The 20,321-nt window shown below is 35.9% G+C and overlaps 1 protein-coding gene across 6 annotated transcripts in view; it reads right to left on the bottom strand.

Annotated features, from left to right (window-relative positions):
- Nucleotides 1-20,321, bottom strand: part of TAB2 (TGF-beta activated kinase 1 (MAP3K7) binding protein 2) — a 91,377-nt gene that overhangs the window by 65,808 nt on the left and 5,248 nt on the right. For 3 of the 6 annotated variants that reach the window (XM_065543544.2, XM_065543547.2, XM_065543549.2), the window contains exon 1: nucleotides 2,529-2,678. The exons of 2 other annotated variants lie outside the window; for them this stretch is intronic. The gene's annotated coding sequence lies outside the window, so the exon portion shown is untranslated. Of the gene's footprint in view, nucleotides 1-2,528; nucleotides 2,679-20,321 lie in introns of those variants that run through there. One more of the 6 variants, XM_005552087.5, reaches the window with a different exon arrangement.

Raw genomic sequence — 20,321 nt, 5'->3', positions numbered from 1 at the left:
GCTGCAGCATTGACCAATCATCAGGATGCTTGATAGATGAGATTTACAGTTACTTTCTAACTTAAATGTTACTTATGAATTTATATATGTAGGTCCATCCATGATTAACCATGTCTAAGCTTAGTGTCATAATTTGTAATCCTTGTTTAAAACAAAGAAGCCAGGTGACTTTTTTTTTTTTTTTTACCTAAAGGCTACCTCAAGGTGAACTATTTATTACTCAAGCACTTAAACTAAGTATTACACATCTACCAATGAGATGGTTTATTTAATTAAAGGAAAGAGGTAAGGGGTGGTAGAAAGAGAAGTAGGCTTATTGTTACTATTAAATGTAAGAGTCCCCCAATAAACACAGTATCTTTATGGAAAGTTATTGTACTATCATACACAATGGTGGACAAGACACACTGCTTTCTCTGAGCCTAGAGTATAATCACTTTGGTTCTACACTTACTATGAGCCAAGTCCTGTGCTAAATGCCTTAAACATGTATTATTTCAGCTACTTTTTACAATATTCCTGTACTGAGGATTAAGTGAGAAACTGAGGGTAAAACTCTTTACACAATGCCTGACAGAGTAAATGTCCCTTATTACGCATTACTACTGCCTAACCTCTAACTTCATCAATTCAACCTTCACTCTACAGTAGTCAGCTTTTCAAAAGATTCACTGATTTAACACGTACCAGTTCTGAGAAATCTTCAACGGATTCCCATTCCTACTAAAGTCCAAACTCCTTCATCTGACATTCAAAAACATGTCATAGCTCCATCTCCCATCACACCCCTCTATCCAACTATTCTCTATGCATACTGGACTGCTCACAATTTCTATAATATATTAAATCCTTTCATCTTCATAACTTAGAAATACTCTTGCCACTTTCTCTAAAGAATTCCATCTATCCTTCATGGTTCAGTAAAAACATTACCTTCTCCACAAAGCTGATTCTCTCCAGTACTCTTAAGTATGCTGTATGCATCTCTATTATGACACTTTCATATTACTTGTCTGTAAGCTCACTAAAACAAGGTTTATTCATTTCTATATTCCTGCTGTGTCTAGCATACTGTTGTACACACAATTTACACTGAATAATGGAGAAAAATTTCACCATTAATAGCACCACTGAAAATAACTAAGACTTGATATTCATATGTAATTCCTTCTTTAATTTCTACTTCAATTCACACAACAGTGGTAATGACCCTAACTAGTAGCTCCCTTTCCAGCTCTAATTAAACACTCAGTGACACATAATTCTTTCAACACCAAACAAATAATGTGGCACACAATCAGTGAACTAACACTGACTAAATTGCTAGATATTAAATTCATTATGCATTAATACTGCAGAAAGGGATATAAGGAAGGAGTTAAGTACATGCTAGAATATTAGAATTGCCTTTTAAATTCACAATTGGGATACAAAATTCCTCTTCAATTTTGGGTAATCTCTAACCTAGATGAACTGAACTTTAAAATCAAAAGACATGTATGATTATCTATCCATCTAGTAAATAAATTCATCTTTCAGGGATTCTATTTCTGCACCTATATAAATTGGTAAAAGGAACACCCTTAAAAGCTAATTGATCTTGGCCCTCTAGCCATTCATGAGTAGCTTTCTCTTGGTTAAAATCTAAGGCATTAGGAAACCTCAGTTTTTGGTTTTGCTGTTACACTTCAGGATGATTCCGACTATTTATAACTTCCTTGGCTAGCTTCTTTTGGGTAATCAAGTAAAAAAATTAGCAAATATTAGTTATACACTTAGTTTAAAAATATAGCTAAATTCTTCAGGTAAAGTACTATAAAACATTGCTTGGTTCTATCCAGAAATAATATGTATAATTTCCAATTACTGAAGAATATATTAACTTTTTTTTTTTTTGAGACGGAGTCTCACTCTGTTGCCCAGGCTGGAGTGCAGTGGCGCAATCTCAGCTCACTGCAACCTCCGACTCCCTGAGTTCAAGTGATTCTCATGCCTCAGGCTCCCAAGCAGCTGGGACTACAGGCGCAGGCCACCGTGCCTGCCTGATTTTTTTGCATTTTTAGTGGAGGCGGGGTTTTGCCATGTACAAATATATTAACTTTTTAGGTAAAGGCATTAGTAGCGTAGAATAGTTGAGGATCTCAGGAAGAGGGAAGTAGTTTCATTATCTGAATTCCCTATACTGCTTGTACTCAACGTAAACCTTTTAAAGGAAGGCAGTTTTGTTGTTGTTCTTTTTCAATTTTTTTTTTGTACGTTTATAGGGCTTCACTCAATAGCATTTCAAATTTATTTTTCTTATATTTTTGCATTAGTTTGCTAATACTAGCAAACAAGTTAAATTAGAAATATTCAGGCAAAAGGTATGTTAAACTCAGTACTAGCTGCATGTTACCTAGATGTTAGTGTTACTATACTTTAAAGCAAGATGACTATACATTTTGAAAGTCAAGTTTTAGTTACTATAGATTTAATAATAAGGCAGTTACACAGGCTAAGCTTGACTGGTGCCATGGACTTTAGCATACCTGGAAATAGAAAAATTCAAATTGTAGCTGTTCTTGGTTGGCCCATTGCCATTTTTGCAGCTTACAAATTGTTAATTAAGTAACTGCAGTGAGCTCATCTCTACAGGATACTTCTTTTCCAGGGCAGGTCCAGGAACTGGGTCTGGAGCCTTGAAAGCAGAAGAGAAACTAGAGTAAACTAGAGGTAGACAGAACAAGAAATGTGACCAGATAACATTATGAGATGTAATAGCAGTAAGGTAGTCCCCAAAGTCTCACATAAAATATTCTGAAGGGAAAGTGGGTCTCTTAAATTGCAAGTTACCAAGGATGCGGTTTACTTAAGTCATTATTTTAACCTACCCAACGTTATTCTGGACTCTCAATTCCAGCAACTCAAAACAGTAGTTTTTATGAAATCTCTAATGGCTTTTAGCAACAGACTGTCCAACAGGAGACCACAGAGTAACTCTAACAGAAAAACAACAAAATCCAAAATTGGAAATGTAAAGTCCTCATTTTCAGGTCATTTTGCTCTTCCCTTTCACTATCGTATTTCCAATCATCTTCTAAATGCTCCCCTGATTTCCTACGATCAATTCCCAGGGGTTTCTAAAGAAATGCTTTAGATATATCCAAGCAATGAACTAAATGTTAAGTTCCAATTTTTAAAAATACTTGGTAATTCTTAAAGAGGGAGGCAAAGAACAGCTCATAAGATGTGGTTCTTAAACCGCACTGGAAAATCTTTTTTTTCCATTACCAAAATAGATTCAATGGATTTTTTTTTTTTTAAAATTTTTGTTAGGGCCATATAAAACAAAAACCAAAAACAAACTTGCAACTATGAAGGTTACAGAAATGATAAGATATTACAAATGGCAGAATTTGTACTATTTGATTACTAAACCTGGAAATGATGTCCTTATGCTTGGTAGGCTGGTACCCTTAGGAATTTCTCTAAGAAACTAATCCCACAGGAGTCAAAATAAATAGAATTTTCCTCTACTCTCAAATGATCATAGATATTGTGAAAATTATAATAGGACAAAAAAAAAGTAGTGAAGACAAAGATCCAAACACTGAACTCCCTGCATTTCCAGTAACTAGCAATATAAACAGCAAAACAGAGTAAAAGTAGTTTTTGTGAAAAATATTAATTTCCCATCTATTGTGATGGCACATTATAGGACAAAGAATTCTGCGAGACAGAAGTCTAAGTTCAGATCTGACTTCAGTATGGCCTTGAATTTAAACTGCAGAAATCTCCCTTCTATTAAATGGAATATCACTACCCACCCTGTTGTACTGTCCATGAGATTTAGCTAAAGTGTATGTAAAGCACCTAACAGTGTGGCACATATAAGCATTCAATATATTTTTCTGCATTATTAAAGAATGTAACATATTTTCCTGTTCTAAACATGTGGGTATACTTAAGTTTTCGTTTTCACAAATGCTAAAGCAAACAACTAGGTAGCAGGATTTCAGTTTAAATAATTCAACTATAATCACATTCTAAGACATATAACTGATTATCTTCCAGAATAGCCACAAAGTGAGTATATGAGAGAGGTCAATTTTGAGAGCTGATGATAAATAAAAATATAACAATTTATATTTAGGATATAAGAAGAGTTAGTAGTAAACAAGACGACATGGAATTCTTCTCCTTCCAAGTAAAGTATAAAATACTTCTGTCAACACACCTCTTGTTAAAAAGTTATATATAGATCCGGTATAATGCTTTTTAAAAAAACATACAAGCAATCAATGCATGATATAATTTGGTCTTTAAGTCAGGGAATGTTTTAAGGGCAAAGAAAAGCCTTATATATGGGCAATAATTTTCCTCTTACTGATAGAACAGTAGGTTCCACACAAAATTATTATTTACCAAATAAGGCTCAAAGATCAGATTACACCCTCTCTAACATTACCAAGTAACAGATCAAGTATCACAAGCCACAAGGAATTTTTAAAAATGATTTCCTTATAGTCGTTTTAAGTGTATTCTCTGCCACAACTTTATTTTAAAATAGTTTTAAAAAGTTTACATGGAAGTGTCTTATTCAAAATATACTAAAACTTAGATAAGACTGAATTACTGTATTCCTCAGAAAGAAGGGGAAAGGGTATTTAAGTTTGAGGATTTCCATTCAGTAACCCATATGGATAGGCTTTCAGTTTAAAGACCATCAAGTAAAAAAACCACTTCAGATAAACCATTACTTTTTAAGTTTTTTAACTAGTCATCCTACTGAAATCTCATTACTTACAGCAATATTTCAGTTGATTCTCTTGGCTTTTCTAGGTATACAATGTTATTTACAAATTATAATGAATTTGCTTTTACTCTTTTAAAAAAACATATTGAGTAATTTTTAACCATTATCAAAACTCCAATAAGCAGCAGAGTTAAAACCAGAAATGTATCTGTAACTTTCTAACCTCATGTCCAAGGTTCCTTCTTTATTGTACTAGCTCGACATTACTAATACTTTTCTTTCTGAAAACTTCTTTTCCGGTCAACACTCTGCATTTTAGTTTCTTAGAATTCTTATTTCTATGCCTCTTATTAACGTTTGCCAAAAGGATGTAGGTGTAAAGTTGTAACATTCATTCTCTCACTTGTTCCTCTGGCATCTTATTTACACTCACAGCATAATCTAAGGAGAATCTCCTTTAAATTGTAGTTTAAGCTTTTTATTCTACTTGATGAAACTTAAAAGATTCTGAATCATAGATCTGATGTTGAAAGGAGCCTTATAGATTATCTAGTCCAACACCCTTATTTAATAGAAGAAAAACATAAAGTTAAAATAATATGTCAGTAGAATCTGAATAAAAGTTTAACACAGAAAAAAATTAGTCTTATTACTTATGAATTGTAAAGTAAATGCCTACAGTTATATAAAATATAAACAAAGCAATTAAACAAATTTCAAGAGTAATTATTGAGGGCAGGCATGGTGGCTCATGCCTGTAATCCCAGGACTTTGGGAGGCCGAGGCACGTGGATCACCCAACTCAGGAGTTTTGAGACCAGCTTGGCCAACACGGCAAAACCCCGTCTCTACTAAAAGTACAAAATTAGCTGGGCGTGGTGGTGCACACCTGTAGTCCCAGCTACTAGGGAGGCTGAGGCAGGAGAATCACTTTAACCTGGGAGGTGGAGGTTGCAGGGGGCCGATATTTCTCTTCAGCTACAACCCCCTCAGTGTGGTTTTCATTGCCTTCTCCAGTTTGGTTCCACTAGATCAGGGGTCATGAATCCCTTTGGCAGTCTGAAGAAAGCTACAGAGTCCCCCTCAGAGTGGTTTTAAATACATAAACTACAATACCTAAGATTATAAAGAAAACCAGTTTTACTAAAATATAGTTGTTTTTGAAAGTATGGTTTTAAATGCATAAAATAAAAATATATATTACCAAGAAAACCGATTATACTGAAACAGTTATCAAGTGTTTTTAAAAACCTTGTATGTGATATATTTATACATATGCTTCTTTAGTAATACTTAATACAATAAAATCTAGCGGGAGTCTAACAAAAAGCATAATTCTGAAGTAGTAATATGCATAAAATATATTTAGAGATATCAACTGTAAAGTAATCTGAAAATATCTGTGCTTTTTCTATTAGTAATAAAAAGATACAGGTACTGCTAATACTACTGTAGTCTGCTGCTTAAACTCTCATTAAAAGGAAATGCTAAATTTCATTTCAAAGTTAATAAAAATATAAAGATGTCATTTTTTTTTTTCTCATCTAAATGCATGCAGCCCTCTAAATTCTATCCCTGGATCCCTTCAGGGTCGTGCAGATTAAAACTACTCTATTAAACTCACCTGCTTCTATTTCCCAGCAGTTCCCACGCCCTTAGGAATCTGGGCAGGCTTGTCTGAACATGTTCAATCCACACTTTCCTTTCTTTGCTTACTATGCTACTGCCCTTGCTTAGAATGTTATGTCTTCATCTAGAGGCTTATCAAAATCTTAACTACCTCTTCAAAACCAATTCCAATTTCACCTTCTACTTGAATTATTTTTATCCCGCTTTAGCCCACATGGATCTTTTCCCAGAACTACTAATGTAGCTGTAGGTCAATGCTTTATGATTCAACATTTAATTATTTTCTTACATAGTTCTACTTCTGTGTCTCTACATGTAAGTTATAAGATCCCCGGAGACATGTGCTATGTGCTTATGTTTACAACACTGCCTATACATAATGTAGGCACATATAAAGTACTCAGCAAGTGCCCCCAATAAATCAAGCACAGAAGATCATCTGTTTGGCAACTTTCAGCACCAAAAAATACATCAAGATAAGCCAAAAGTTCCACTAAGGTGTTAAAACAGACATAAATTATGCTTATAGTTCACCTCTATCAGAACCTAGATACTCCTATTTAATTAAGAACCCAGAAGCTTATTTACTAGGCAGCAATGAATTCCAAGTAATAAATCAAGGAAGGAGCACTAAAGTCAGCATGAGACAATAATTCATTCCAAACATATTGGTTAAGCACTACTACATGCCAGGCACTGTTCTAGAGTCTATGATTCAGTTCTCATATAGTAACTTAGTGCCAGGCCTTGGACTAGAACCTGGGGTTCCTGACTCATTCTGAAGCTCTGAAACAAAAAATTATTTCTATCTTCCAGAAAAGGTTTACTATGCAGGGTAAAAGGGTGGGGAGGGGAGGAGGTGTTACTATTTCAGAAAGCAGCAAAGTATGTGAAACATTATAAAGAAATAGATTTGGAGGTATGAATATCTATATTTACCTACACATAATATATATAATATATTGTAAAATATCTATAAAATCTCTAAAATAGATTTGGGGTAAGTTTCAATCATTTTATGTACTTACTACCTAACTACACTAGATGAATGAGGTGTTACTCTGCTTATTAATAGTTTAATCAGAAACACTTCATAAAATTGCATTTTTCTTCAAAGAGCCCTGCCAAGTTGCTTCGTTTATTTGATATAAAAATAAAACACTAGGCCAGGTATAGTGGCTCGTACCTGTAATCCCAACACTTTGGGAGGCCAAAGCAAGAGGATCACTTGAGCCAAGAAGTTCGAGACTAGCCTGTGCAACACAGCAAAACCTTGCCTCTACAAAAAAATTAGAAAAAAAGTATTAGCCAGGCATGGTGGCTGGTGCCTGTAGTCCCAGCTACTTGAGAGGCTAAGGTGGGAGGTTAAGGCTGAGCCCAGGAAGTTAAGGCTGCAGTGAGCTATGATTGTATCACTGCCCTCCAGCCTGGGTGACAGAGTAATACACTGTTTCAAATATATGTATGTATGTGCATGTGTGTGTACATATATATATACACACACACACACACACAAACTTTTCTACCAATTTCCTGGAGGGTGGTGTGGTAGTAATGATGGTAGTAGGTATTATTCTAAATAATCTTAATCTTTTTTCCCTGGGGAAACAGACCAAAAGAGGATAATGAGAATGTGGGTAGGAAATGAGGAATTGGTCTCCACACATTTCAAGCTCTACTGCTGACTGTGACTAAAAAAAAATTACTTTTCCTAAAGGGAAGTTCTTAGACTAATAGCAATGGAATTCAGTGAGTGAGTGAGGGAGGGAGGCGGAAGGGAGGGGTGGGACTGCAGCAAGTAAACTAATAGCCTGACAATACTATGCTGGCAACCTAAAGCTATCTTGTCCAAAACTCAACTCACTGTCTCCTACTCACTAATGTATTTCTCTGTTAATTATAAATGACATGCTTCTAAAGCTAGAAACTTCAGAGTTCTCAATTCTTTTCCTCTCCACATATAATCAATGGCAAAGTGTCACTGATTACTCCCACAAAAATTTCTCTATTCCACCACAATCTCCTTGTTCAAGTATCTGTTACCTGGGCAATCACCTAACACCATAACCTCTTGTCTGACTGCTTGTTCTACTCTTAAAAAGTTTTTTTTTTTTTTAAGCGACAAGGTCTTGCTCTGTTTTCCAGGCTGGAGTGCTGTCGTGTAATCATAAATATGCAGCCTCGAACTCCTGGGCTCAAGCGATCCTCTCAACTCAGCCTCTTGAGTAGGTAGGACTACAGGGGCACCTTACCTGCACCGCTAGTTTTTTTATTTTTAGTAGAGATGGGGTTTTGCTATGTTGCCCAGGCTGGTCTCAAACTCCTGGCTTCAGCAATCCTCTTGCCTCGGCCTCTCAAGCCACTGGTATTACAGGCCTCATGCCTGGCTAAGCCTTTCTAAACTGTATTCCACAGTGGTAACAAACTTGGCTAGCTTCCTAAAATACTGGCTGAATCATGTCACTTTCCTCCCTAAGAAAGGCAAGAGATTTTGTAGAGATAGGCTGTAGTGAGTTTCAGCAGAAGGTGTTGACACTGACGTAGGAAACAATGAAAAAAACAAACAAACAAACAAACAAAAAACGAAAAAAAGGCAAGAGAGAGGAGACCTGAGGATGAAGAACTTAGAGTAAGTCAGAAAAATTAGGCAGAGAAAATGCTGGGAAGAATGGTATCAAGAAAGCCAAATGAAGAGTTATAACAAAAATGATTATGAAGTTTAAAGTTTATTATTTTTATAATTTTATAGCAATAAATTTTCTATTAATAGCTTACATTTACTAAGTGCTAGGCACTAGGTCAAATGACTTACAATGCATTCACTCATTTAATGCTCCCAATAATCATGTGAGGCAGGTACCTCTATATGAGACTCAGTTAACTACACAGTTCTGTCCTACTAGAAAAAGAATTATTTTATACAGTTCCCTTTCCTTAGTCTCTGAAATGCTTAATGCAAAGCACTTAAACATTCTTTCTATGTTGGTGTCAACAATACACCAATACAAAGTTTATAAGAGAAAGACATTCTTCTTACAAACTTTACTAATTTGCCATGGACTAACACAACATATGTATCTGCACACACATATAGACATATAGACAGACACACACACACACACACAATGGATCTGGAAATAAAAGAATATGTGGTTTTAAAAGTACTGAATCTCCTAATATTTAAATCTGCATTGGAATAATAAGGGCTAAGGGTATTTTTGTCTTATAAAGCTCAAAAGTGAAAAGGTATATAAAAACACTGAAGAGAAACTTGGCCTATACATCTACCACCTACCTGAAAATGGGCAGAAGGACTGGGTAGAAGATAGTCAGATGAACATTCCTTTCTTTTAAAATGTGCACAAGAAATTTCCTAGCAGACATGCTATTATGGACTCAACTCTAAACCTAGCCAACTATTTGCAATGTGTACTCCATTCAACACAAGAAATCTGGGCCAAAGTTTAGATGAATTTGCAGAAATCCATTACCACTAGGGAAAAGAGAAAAAAGAGAGGTAAAAATGTACGCCTCACTAATCCTGGGTTGGGGACGCTGCTATGTATGGGTGCAATCTCTAGGGGTAGAATGCTTGTTTGGAAGCATCAGAAAGACATTCAGCCACAACCTGTACTCCAGAATCCCAAAAACTCATTTACTTTTGAAAACGATCAAGTCTACTAGCTTTAAACTCTAGTAGTCTGTGTCCACTCATTCACAAATATTCACTGAGCACTCAAGTGCCAAGGTATCATACTCATGCTATAAAAACCGACATTTAGTGGGAGAAACTGAAAGGTAAATAGATAATTAGAATACAACATGGTAATCTTGCAAATGGGGGTAAATAAAACGAAGTGCTAGAAAGATATAAATTATCAATAAGGAAATATTATTGGAGCTAATAATCAGTTACAACAGAAAAAAAGTGTGGCATTTAAAAAATTTTCCAAATTATATTAATTTAAAGTAAACACGGTCAGAGCGGGACTCAGAAGATATGTCTTTCTACAAATTCTCTGTGACTAAGACTGACCTGCTCCCTTTACTGATGTATTTCTGGCCTAAACCTCTCCTTGCTAGCTATTTTACATTCTTGTTTTTCATCTTTATTTTTCATTTATCTCTCTGGCTGTTTTTATCTGTAAGATAAATGTTGCCACAGAAAGTCATTAGGGCACTTAATAACAGCGTCAAACCCTTTCTTTCCACAACATGTAGTTACTTCATTTTGTAAAGATTTAGGGCAAAGCTCTAAAAATTAGTAAGACACTATTAGATGACCACTATTACAGCCATTTACCTATCAAATAAGTATGATTAAGTACATATTAAATATACATCCCCAAATCACCTCCCAATCCCATAATTTCTGTTGCATTTCATGTCACATACACAGCAGAACTAATCCAAATTTTCACAAAGCTCTTTCACATGTTAGAAGAGTCTGGCTTTTTGCTAATAAATCTGAAATTACAGTAACTAGACAGCAGTCACAGGTATAGTTTTAAACAAATACCACTGTAACTTCTTTCACATCAACTCCACTGATACTCCCAAATTCATATTTTTAGTCTGAATCTCTTGCCTGAATTCCATTATACTGAATGAATTGCCTAGTTGATATCACCGGTTATATGTCTAAAAGGCATTTCAAAGTTAACACGTCCAAAAAAAAGGCTCCTGATTGCTCAGTCTAAACTTGCTACTTCACCACGCTCCCAAACTGAGTCAATGGCAACTCCATACTTCCAATTGCTTGCGCCAAAAATCTCTTGTCATCCTTGAATTCTCTCTTATGCCTCAGATCCAATTCATCAGCAATTCCTTCCCACACAGAGTTTGAAACATACCCAAAATCTGATCTGTTCTCACCCTTTCCTATTACTGTCCTGGTCCCAGCCACCATCCTCTCTTATCTAGAGTAAGACACTAATTTCTAATATATTTTCCCTATTTAAATCTTTGCTCTATCTCCAAAGTCTACTCCACATATAACAGAGTGAATATTTAAAAAGGTAAGTTACCACGAGTTACCAGCTTAAAGAAGAAAAGCCATATGACCATATCAATTGATGTAGGAAAAAAAGCATTTGACAAAATTGAAGACCTACTCATGATAAAAACACTTAACAAACTAGGAATAAAAAGGGAATTTTCTCAACTTGATAAACAGCATCTACAAAAAACCTACAGCTAACATATACTTAATGGTGAAAGACTGAATGCTTTTCCACTAAGATCAGAAACAAGCTTGTCAGCTCCCACCACTATTATGAAACAGCATTGCAAGTAGCAGAGCAAGAAAAGGAAATAAAAGGCATACAGATTGTGAAGAAAAAAATGTAAATAACTGTCTCTATGCACAGGCACATCAGAAAACCCAAGGAATCTACAAAATAAACCTCCTAAAACTGGTAATTTAGTAAACTCTCAGAATCTAAGATCCACTCACAGAAATCAATGAACCATACTGCCACATATAAGACATGAACAATTGGAAATCAGAATTGAAAACACAGTATCACTTACAATTGTTCTAAAAAATATACATCTAGGTATAAATCTAACAAAATATATATGGGATTTTTATGCTAGAAATGAAAAAATGCTGACAAAAGAAATATAAGAATTAAATAAGAGACATACCATGTTCATGGATTGAAGACTCAACAAAATAAAAATATCAATTTCCCCGAAACTGACATTGCTATAGATTCTAAATTTCACATGGAAAGGAACTAGAATAGCTAAAGCAATTCTGAAAAGGGAGAATGAAGTTGGAGGAATTTCACTATCTAATTTTAAGACATTATATAGCTATAGTAATCAAACAGTGTGGTATTGGTGGAGGGACAGGCACAAAGGTCAATGGAACAGAACAGAGAATCCAGAAATAGACCCTCACAATTATGACTATCTGATTTTTGACAAAGGTACAAAAGCAATTCAATAAAGGAAGGATAGTCTTTTTTCTTTGGGACCTAAGGTTAGCCAGTGTTCTCAGACTTGACAAGAAAGGCACAATCCATAAAAGAAAAAATGCATAAAATGAACTTCATCAAAGCTAATTTTTTTTCTGCTCTGCAAAAGACCCTGTTAAGAGAATATAAAGACATGCCACATACTAGGAGAAAGTATTTGTAAATCACGTATTCAACAAAGGACTTGGATCTAGAATGTGTAAAGAACTCTCTAAACTCAACAGGAAAATAAAACAATTCAATTAGAATATGAGCAAAAGGCTTGAACACATTTCACCACAGAGGATACGCAGACAGCAAAGAAGCACATGAAAATATGTTCAACATCATTAGCCATTAGGGATATGCAAATTAATGGTCACTATATACTATTAGAACGAGTGAAATAAGAAATACTGACAATACTAATGCTGGGGAAGATGCAGAGAAACTGTAGGTTTCTCACATACTGGGGGTGGGAATGTAAAATGGTACAGCTACTCTGGAAAAGTCTGGCAGTTTCTTACTTAAACATACATTTATCACACAACCCAACAACTGCACTCTTGGGAATTTATCCTACAGAGATGAAAACGTATTTTCACATAAAATCTTGTAAAAGCTGTTCACAGCAGTTTTATTTTTACAACCCAAAGTTGGAAATTCCAAAGTCAAATTGTGGTACATCCATATAACGGTAAAATCTGTAGCATTAAAAAGGAATGAACTATTGATACATGCAACAATTTGGAAGGATCTCAAGGGGATTATATTGAGTGAAAAAAAGCCCATCTCCAAAGGTAACATCATGTATGATTTCATTTATGTAATATTCTTGAAGTGACACAGTGATAGAGAACAGAAGCAGATAAGTGGTTGCCAGGAGTTAAGGCTGGAAGGAAAGGTGAAACTTAAGGAGTAAAACAAAGGAGTCTCTTTATGATGAAACAGTTTTAAAACCTAATTGTGAAGGTCACATGAATTTATACATATCCATAATAATGTTACAGAACCACACACATACAAATGCCAAGAAATAATGTTCTAAGAAGTGAGGGGGGAAAATACAAATTAGAGTTTATCTTAAAGCCCTTTGGTGACTTCTTACCCCATCCTGAGTAAAACCTAAAGTCCTTATCACAATCTAAACACCCTACATGAACAGCATACAAAGTTGGGTATCATCTACCCTACTTCCTCCCCACAACCCCGCTCAGCTCCAATTATATTTGCCTTCCTGCTCTTAGAAGATGGCAAGCACATCCCACTTAAAGGCCACTGCATTTGCTACTGCCTCTATTTTCATTCATGTACCTGCTCAAATGTTATCTAGTCAGAGAAGCTTTCTCTATCTCCTCCATACAAAGTGAAGTCTTCCTCTTTCACCCTCCACAGAACCTTAAAATTAATAAACAGAACTCAAACGTCTTCCTCACCTGTTGCAACCCTGGTCTGTTATGTATTGGTGAATATCACCATCACAACTATGCACCCAGGAACTCAAGCCAGGGCATGTGCGATCTTCACTGCTTTACTTCACATTCACTATTTCCTTCTCAAACACATTACCTATACTTCTTAATTACTCCATTATCAGTGCCTTAGTTCGGGTCCTAATCAACTCTCAAATAGATACTTATATGCCTGCCTCTTCCTCCCACGCCTGGCTCTTTTCTAAAGTATTTTGTGCACTACAGCCAGAGAATCTTTCTAGAATGTTAATTTAAGGACTTGTCTTCCATCATTTGAAGGATGAAGTCAAATCTCCTTTATGGAGTATACAGATATCTTAATGCTCTTTTTTCTAATTTTCCACCTCACTTTCAGCTAACCCACCACTGGTACCTAATGCACTGTAGAACTACTCACAGTTACAGTGTACATGTGGACCTTCCTACCTCCATCCTTCATGCATGGTGTTTCTCTGTCTAAAAAGACCTCTCTAACTGCAACCTGTAACTCTCTTCCTTGCCTATCTGATACACACTCAGATTAAGTGTCACTTTTCCTAGGAAGATTTCCCTGTCATATCCTTTCATCCTTTACTGAATAGGAGATACTGCCTAATCCTTATCCATAGGAGATACTACCTCCTATGGATTCCTAAAGTATTTTATGTTTAACCCTGTCACAGCATTTGTCACAGTATATCACATTTGTTTGTATATATGTCTCTTAAGGACAAGAACTATATCTTACACATCTGTCCACCCCTTTGACCTAGCAAAGTATAGGCACACAGCAGGAACTCAAAAGTATTGGATAAGTAAGGCAGTTTGAATAATAAGGGAATGTAGAGGCCGGGTGCAGTCGCTCACGCCTGTAATGCCAGCACTCTGGGAGGCCGAGGCGGGCAGATCACGAGGTCAGGAGAGAGAGACCATCCTGGCTAACACAGTGAAACCCCGTCTCTATTAAACATACAAAAAATTAGCTGGGTGTGGTGGCATGCGTCCGTAGTCCCAGCTACTTGGGAGGCTGAGGCAGGAGAATTGCTTGAACCTGGGAGGTGGAGGGTGCAGTGAGCTGAGATTGCACTACTGCACTCCAGCCTAGGGGACAGAGCAGACTCCGTCTCAAACAAACAGAATGTAGAGATGAGACACAATGGAAGAATGAGTAAGGCAAGATTTCTTGGGTTAGACAGCTATTCTGCATAAGCATGTCATAGAGGACATATGAAATACGCTCTATGGAGTTTCTGTTCTTTTGATAATTTTATATTCTATAAAAGTTGATGTACTGATAAATAGCTTGGTTTGGTTAGGATCACCACTTCAATCTTCCCATGAACTAAGTACCTTCAATAAGAGTACTTACTTCTTGTTCCACTTGTAAAATTACAGCAATGGCTCTGTCATCCTTTAAATGTATGGCATTGTTCATGAGGGGAAATATCTCATGAAGAGAATGAGTATGTCTCATGTAGGCCAAACAATTACCTTAGCTAGACAAATCTCAAAGGGCATTCAACATGTGTCAATGTACTTTTATACGCAAAAAAGCAGAATCGTCATATGTGGAAGTGGGAATTTTCTTCTGAAATCCCCATTTCCATGTGCTTATATTTCCATTTCCTATAAAATCACCCTAAGAGTGACAAACAGTACTTCAGTCAAGTACAATTCAGGTACATGCTAAGCATAGGGTAAACAGTAACAGTTCCTCTCAACGCAAATTATAAAATATCTGTATTTCTAGCAACTTTTACTTGACATGGATCCCTTGGATGGTTCCTTGAGCACATTTTCTCACAATTCTAGTAACTACCTAACTGTGACACTTACATACATCTGCAACATACAGCTGCTTAACTTCTGAAGAGCAGACGCTCATGTTTGTCAGGTCACTAATTGCCTTTTAAAAATTAACCAAGTTGCCAGGCTCAGTGGCATGCCATACATAGTCCTAACTACTCGGGAAGCTGAGGCAAGAGGATGGCTTGCGCCTAGGAACTGAGACCAGCCTGGGCAACATAACGAAACCCCCATTTCTAAATAAATATAATAAATCAATAAAATTAACCAAGCAACTATGCCATAATCTGTGCTCAATGAATTAAAAGGAACATTTAATCTGTCCTAAATTTTTAAAAAACAACCATCTTGCCTATTTTTTTTATAATGATGACAACACTAACAGAAACCTACAACCAGGAAATGCTAGTATAAAAGAAAAGCGTAAAAGACAAAATAGTCCATAGGATATCAAGAATGTGGAAGCAAATATCTATATAATAGGCTTTATACCACAGATCTGAATATTAATATTTAAAGGGCAGTTTCTCCCAGTTAAATTTTTCTGCAAGTATTAGCTTTGCTGAACATAAGATAAACTCTTGCAAACTACAAAAAAGCAAAATTAATTTGCTGACCTAATTATTACTGATATGAAGTGACCTATCCAAAAGGATTTGAAAATGTTAGGCTTTCTAAATAATGGCATTTCATCAAAACAAAAATAAAACTTCTGTGCATAATACTTCACTCTACATGTGATTTTTCCAACAGCAAAAGCTAAAAACCACTTAAAAAAACATGGCTGAGGCTGGGCGCGGTGGCTCACACCTGTAATCCCAGCACTTTGGGAGGCTGAGGCGGGTAGATCACCTGAGGTCAGGAGTTCGAGACCAGCCTGGCCAACATGGTGAAACCCCGTCTTTACTAAAAATACAAAAATTAGCAGGCATGGTAGTGGGTGCCTGTAATCCCAGCTACTCAGAAGGCTGAGGCAGGAGAATTGCTTGAACCCAGGAGGCGGAGGCTGCAGTGAGCTGAGATTGTGCCACTGCACTCCAGCCTGGACAACAGAGCAAGATTCCATCTCAACACACACACACACACACACACACACACACACACACACACACACACACGGCTGAAAAGACCAACATGTACCTTACAATTCTTTCTGCCATGATAACATGTCATTTATCCAGTGATTAACGGTTCAATCTCCTATTTGCGCTTCTGGTTTTATTGTACAGATTGCACAAAAACTGCACATGTGTAAGATTAAAGAGTATTTATTACCTCTAGGCTAAGAGATTTCATGTATATACGTTACAGAATGTTCTAAGCCTATGAACTTAATAAAACGCAACGAGTTTTTTTGTTTTTTTTTGAGATGGGGTCTTGCTTTGTCACCCAGGCTAAAAATTTTTGTCTTAATCTACTGAGTAAACCAGTGTACCTGCTGTAGACTATTTTGCTGTAATGATCAGTATTGAATGCTATTTGTGTAACTAACATTTTAACATAGTAATACCATTTGTTTACTCTTCCTGGTACTATAGTAATATAGATAACTTATTACCGAAATATAAATCCATTGCTATAATGTTAAAACAGACTGGGTGTGATAGCTCACACCTGTAATCCCAACATTTAGGTAGGAGGCCAAGGCAAGATGATTGCTTGAACCTAGGAGCTCCAAACCAGCCTAAGCAAAATAGGAAGAACTCTCCTCAACAAAAAATACAAAGTAAGCTAAGAGTTGTGGTGCGCATCTGTAATCCCAGCTACTCGGAAAGCTGAGGTGGGAGGATCGCTTGAGCCTGGGAGGTCAAGGCCTCAGTGAGCTGTGGTTGTGCCACTGCGGTCCAGCCTGGGCAACACAGCGAGACATTCCCTTAAAACATAAATATAATAGAAAAGTACACAGATCAAGTGGCACAAGTTCTGTAGTATTATATTAAACCTCATATTTGAGGTGTTTTCAAAAGCTTATCCATGCCAATTTTCTAATGCTTTTCCTACAAAGAACTATATTATAGATTTGTGGACTAATTTCAAATAAAAAATGCAGCTTTTCCCACAGGAATAGGTAAGAAAAATACAAATAATTAATAATCCGCATGTAGTTAAAAAAATAATGGTGATGTTCTGTTTGTTTCATCTTTGGTCTAAAGAGTTACAGTAAATTAAAAAGTATATAAATTCTTTTTCATTATATTTGTTGAAGAAAAATGAAGTGGACAGATACCTTAAAGAAAAAATCTAACAAAGCAAAATTCCAAATGTAAAATTACTTCCCATTATTTAAACTACATATCCTAATGTAACTAGAACAAGAATTCACCTGTTCTATGAAAGGTAGGTAATACTATATCCATTTTTCTGAAGAAAACTCCTTGGCTCAGAGATTGTGAATGATGCCTAAAACCACATAGCTACAGTCAGCAACAGAACTCAGATTTGAACTTGGGCTCATACTGTTTTAAAGCCCAGAGCTTTTCTTATTATACTTCACTGACTTCCAACATGGTAAAGTTAAGATATTTAGTTAAAGCGGTGGGGGCTGAGAAGCTGACAAATTAACAAAGAGATCAATTCAAAATCAAAAGCAGTATTTTCCTAGCCTGGGCAACAAAGGGAGATCCTGTCTCTACAAAAAATTTTTAGAAATCAGCTGGGTGTAGTGGCGCACACTTGTTGTCCCTGCTACTCAGGAGGCTGAGGTGGGAAGAAGGCTTATGCCCAGGAGTTTGAGACTGCAGTGAGTTATGATTGTGTAACTGCACTCCAAAAAAAAAAAAAAAAGGAGTATTTTACACAGTTTAAAACCAGGTCAAGTCTCTTCTACCCCATGGCCCCAGTTCACACCAGAATTACTGCTTTTGTTGATTTCTCTGACTAAACAAAACTTGCCTGGCCTGAGGACAATGTTCTGCAAGGTCAAGTTGCTGAGTTCAAGTTTTCATCTGCATTAGCAAGTATTTTCTCTCATTGATGAGGAATGGAAAGTCACTCCCCTGAACTGCCACTGGCTCTATACTGATGAGCCAAGCAGTATCTTTGGCCTGCTTCACTGGCAAACCGACAGGAAGCAAACTTGTGATGTGCTCAATTTTGCTAACATTAAAAAGGTAAACATTAAGATATTAAAGGTAAAAAATAATTTTCCTTAATATCAATGTGAGAGTAAAACTTTAAGCTAAAATTCAAAATATGAATAATATTATTTAATGATTCAGATGATGGTTAATAAACTGGGGAATAAAAATTTACAGAGCAAAAATTACTCTTTCACACATACTTAAATACATTATTTTAGACAAGTCTACTATTAACAATCGGCATTCACATATTTCTACCAAAATCTCTGCTAAAATCCCCATTCCTATACTCTTGCTGCTTCCTTCTCCCTCTCTCTCTTTCTCTCTCTGTCTCTCTGCAGGACCTTTCCAACCTCTACTTTATTATCTGGCTTCTGTGACTTGTACTAGGAGCACTGGTACTAGGCCGGTTTTTGTTTTTCTTGTTAAATGAAACAAGAATTCCATTTTCTTTTAACAAGGCAATTAAAATACTACAAATTCTTATACTGCTCTTGTCTCTTGTACTTGTTGGAGGTAAATCAGACTTCCTTTCTGAAGCCACTCAAACTGACACCTTGTAGGAATTATTTCTGTCCTATAGTAGATGGTTGTTGTTCAAAACAAGCAAAGAAACAAAAAAATTACAAGAGTATAAAATGTTCAGTTGTATGTATTTCAATCTGATTTCTAAAATAGTAATGTGGCACACCAAATACTAAAATGAAATACTTTTCACCCTATTTGTTCAAATATAAAGCACACAATACATGCTTTGTCGGGAACTTTTTAAAAATCCAAGAAATATTTTGGGTAAAAGACTAAAAGCCTCAGAACTTGACAGAAGACTTAAGTTTGGGGAAAGCTAAAATTATTTTCTTTAGGTAGAGGATAACTTACAACAGAACACGAAAGAGTTGACTGGTACTAAGATTTAAGCATCTTAAGAATGGTTACTGTGAAGATGGGAGGTGGGATGCTGGTGGGACGTTTTCATTTTTCAGTGAAAACACCAATATTTCCTGCATCACAGGAAATATTGTAAGTAAATGACTGAGCTATTTAATCCATAAAGCCAGGACAAATCTACACTTTCATTGAAATTATCTTAAAAAGATCAGGTAAACTTGTTCTTTAACAGTTAAGAGCAAATAATTATTCATGAATTTTCTTCTACTGTTTTAAAAACTGCTATATTACTTTTTCACTTTGATGCCAACAACATCATAGAAATAGGTTAATGAAGACTAATCTAGCTACAAATAATTGATTTCTTCCTCTCAATTTCTAGAATATTTTTTGAACTTCTGGCTAGATTCAAAACATAGCATTTAAAAGACTTTGCATAATAATATCTTATTCAGTGCTTAAAATTAAAAGTAGAGATTCCAGTGCAGCCACTTTTCAGACTCAGGAGTTTACTACAAAAAGAGCTGTAATCTACAGAAAAATGATCACTAAGAACCATTCAACATTTAACACACAGTATTTCTTGAGCTCTTAACTACAGGCCAAGCCCTGAAAATAATGTGAAGTAAAGACTGAAAGGAAGACATGTTTTGCCCTTGAGGTGCTGTTTCGTGATCTTCCAGTCTAAACATGAAAATAAGTATTGCAACTTGCATGGTTATTCCACTTTTCCTCAAAAATCCCATTCACAATTTGAGCTATTTTATCT

Source organism: Macaca fascicularis, chromosome 4 (assembly GCF_037993035.2).
Source record: "Macaca fascicularis isolate 582-1 chromosome 4, T2T-MFA8v1.1".
Taxonomy (NCBI): domain Eukaryota; kingdom Metazoa; phylum Chordata; class Mammalia; order Primates; family Cercopithecidae; genus Macaca; species Macaca fascicularis.
The sequence above is the reverse complement of the archived record's forward strand: the minus strand, read 5'-3'. Positions and strand labels throughout refer to the sequence as shown.